The following is a 3539-nucleotide window of genomic DNA, read 5'->3' on the forward strand; positions in this document are numbered from 1 at the left end:
GAAGGAAGGAAAAGCTCAAAAATATTGGTGGAAATACATCATCTATATTAAAACTGAGCTGCAGTAGTGAATGCATAAACTCACTTTATATGTGGCAGTAAATAGTGGCTGAGGGGTTGTGAGGGATCATGTTATTGTCCACATTAGATTTGGATTCCGCTTGGTGATATGCCCCTGAGTGTGTCTCTGAGGGTGTTTTCAAAGACAATAAAAAAATAAGCAGCATTTCCAACATCAACACAGCAGCAATCCACAAAGTTCTAAGTATGCCAGGAAAAGCCTCGTCTGAAGCCACCATGCTTGCTGAGTTCCAGCTCGCCTGGTATCCATGCCCATCTGTGGGTAGAGAGCCTGAGAAAGAGCCCAGAGAAGCTAAAGCAAGTACCTTCACACTGCCTCCTGCAAAAGGCCTTTAATTGTCCTGGCCACACTCCTTTAAATATAGCATACCCTGTGTGCAAATCAGTAGTCAAATAAATAATAAATAGATAAATAAATAAATAAATAAATGGATAAATAAATAAATATTTAGTCTGTGGGATAAGAGGGAGAAATAATTTACCTTTTTAATAGAGACAGAGTTAAATCTGAGTGTTTCAAAATTGTACAGTTTTATGCCCACTAGATTTTGATACCAGATAAACCCGGAAGCAAGTATAGGTTTTGAAATGTCATAGCTATATAGCTTGAGGGGAGGAATGCTATTTTTATGAGATGAGATTTTCCTCCTCTGTTGAGCAAAGAGATGTCTTATTAAGACGGTATGCTGGTTAGTTTTATCAACATGACACTAACTAGAGTCTCCTGGAAAGAGAAGAACTGTGTTGAAGAATTGTTTCTGTCAGATTGGTCTGTGGGGCATTTTCTTGATAATGATTGATGTGACAAGGCCCAGCCCACTGAGGGTGGTGCTACCCCTAGGTACATAGGGCAAGGAACTAAGTAGCCAGTAAGTACCTTTGCAATTCATTGTTGCTGCATTGGCTTCCCCCGATGATGGACTGAAGCCTATAAGCCAAACAAACCCTATCCTCCACAGAAGCACTTTGGGTTATGGTGTTTATCAGAGCAACAAGAAGAAAACAAGGACGAATAAAATAAAATTGAGTATGTAAAACACAGAGCACATACATACCTGTGCAGAAGCACTTAAAAACAAAGGGAGAATGCATGTGACCAGGAATTGGAGGACGTTTGCAGACATTCCAATACTATGAAAAGAAAAAATATAATAGATTTAATTTTATATCTACTCTGTCATCAAAGTGATATGTCAACTGTTTAAAAGTAGTTGTAGACACAGTTACCCTCACACACACATGAGCATAATGTAACTCAAATAATTTTTACACCATATCAAGATTCACCTGTTCCGCAGTTCCTAAAACAAACTTGTCTCCAGTGGTTTTCTAACACTCTGGAGACTGACAAGGAATAACTAAGGACAAGGACAGCCAGAGCCATCCTTCTAATCTGAGCCAGATTTATTCAGAAGCCCCTTTTCCTCTCATATTCTACTCTCTAATTTGAAACAGCTAAACTGAACATCCTTTTCTCTCGTGGAGAGCAACAAAGAGAATTCTAACAAGGTAGCCACAGCTTTAATCAGCATAAAATATCCAAACCCTGAATTGAGCAGGTTTAGTCTATAAATCCCAGAGGAGAGTTAATGAAACCAGAATGTTGAATATTGTTACATATATATTCAACAGTAATTGGCCAGGAGTAAATGTTGGCTTTACACAAGCAATCAAGCCAGAATAATTATATTGTTTAATGTTAGTAAGAATTCAAGCTAAAGGTTAATGGAACGGCTCATGCATTCAATGAACACTTATTGAACACCTCCAAAGTGCCAAAGCATAACTTCTAGGTTAGGAATTACAAGGGCGAGAATGAACAAGCCAAACAAGGGTTGGGTGTAGTCTTACATAAGGAATAAGAGAGTAGACACATACAAGACACTAACAAGGCACTCTGCTCAGGAAGTGAGGGTCATATAAATGTTTTTCTAGAGAAAGGTGCATTCACAATGTAACTAGAACTCTGTGATTTTAAACATACTTCAAAAGCCCATGTACTAAATGTGTGATCACTAGCCTGTGAACCTTTGGGAAGTGGTAGAACCTTCACTGGAAAGGGTCTTGTGGGAGAAAGCTCGTCAAAGCATGGCTTTTAAAGTGGGTGCATCCTTTGTCTTTCTTGGTTTGTGATCGCCATGAGGTGTACACTCCCACCATGACACTGTACCTCACCCTGTCCCAGAAACAACAAAGCCAAGTGTCTATGGACTGCAGTATCTGAAAATATCACCAAACTGACACTTTCCTCCTATAAGCTGTTTGTGTTAAGGATTTTGTCAAAGCAATGCAAAGCTAAATAGCATACTCCAATTACACTGATGGCTTCAACAATTGGTATAGAACAAGAAATGGCATCAGTTAAGGAGGCAGGCTTCCAAGTGCGAACACCGCTCATAAAGAAGATATTGGTGAGGGGAGGGGAGGAGGGCAAGACGGTGAGTGACTCTCTTTAGGTTCTTTCAGGGCCAATGAGAGGCCAGGGTGGCAGTCTCTGCTCTTGCTGCCCGCTAGCCATCACAGGCCCGCCAGTCCGCTGGAGGCCTCCTTCTTCCCTGTCTTCCACCTCGGGGGCAGGCCAACATCCTGGGACACCATGTCAGACTCTGACGAAGAGAGCCAGAAAACCCAACTGAAAATCACCTTGCTGGGGCGTGGCACCTCTGGGAAGACCTCCGTAGCTACCTGTTTTGCCCAAGAGACTGGAGAAATGGTACAAGCAGACTGTAGGACTGGGTTTCTTTTTGAGAAGGATAACTTTAGCACGAAATTTGAATGTTACTCTACAAGTTTGGATATAGGAGGGCAGACAATAGGTGGCAAGATGCTGGATATTTATCTATGGAGCACAGGGAACCCTTTTGGTGTATATTACTAACTACCAAAGCTTTGAGAATTTAGAAGATTGGTATTCTGTGGTAAAGACAATCAGTGAAGAGCCGGGAATTGAGCCCCTGGTTGCTTTAGTGGGCAATAAAATTGACTTGGAGCACAGGAGAACAGAAAAACCAGATAAGCACTTAGGATTTTGCCAGGAAAATGGTTTTAGTAGCCACTTCATTTCAGGCCAAGACAGGAGACTCTGTCTTCCTGTATTTTCAGAAAGTTGCGGCAGAAATCCTAAGAATCAAATTAAACAAAGCAGAGTTAGACCAGTCTCAAAGAGCAGTGAAGGCAGACATTGTAAACAACAACCAGGAGCCCATGTCAAGAACTTTTAACCCGCCGGAGTATGCCATGGGCGCAGTTCAGTGAGCACACACTGTACTGATAGTTCCGGCTGCTCTTCCCCCGGGTAGCGCCCAGGCTGTCTAGCAACATGTTTTATCAGTGACCATCTCTGTGGTCAGCTCACACTTTCCTCCCGCTCAGCTTCTTCATCCGTAAGTTGCCTCACGGTAGCAGGCAGCTCCCTGGACTGGAAGAAATTCAGCTTCAGGACCACACATTTTGACATCT

At 42.1% G+C, this 3539-nt stretch overlaps 1 pseudogene; it reads left to right on the top strand.

Moving 5' to 3' along the window:
* Positions 1-2676: 2676 nt before the first annotated feature.
* Positions 2677-3335, top strand: LOC110542561 (ras-related protein Rab-28-like; annotated as a pseudogene).
* Positions 3336-3539: the final 204 nt, after the last annotated feature.

Source organism: Meriones unguiculatus, chromosome 6 (genome assembly GCF_030254825.1).
Source record: "Meriones unguiculatus strain TT.TT164.6M chromosome 6, Bangor_MerUng_6.1, whole genome shotgun sequence".
NCBI classification, from domain to species: Eukaryota; Metazoa; Chordata; class Mammalia; order Rodentia; family Muridae; genus Meriones; species Meriones unguiculatus.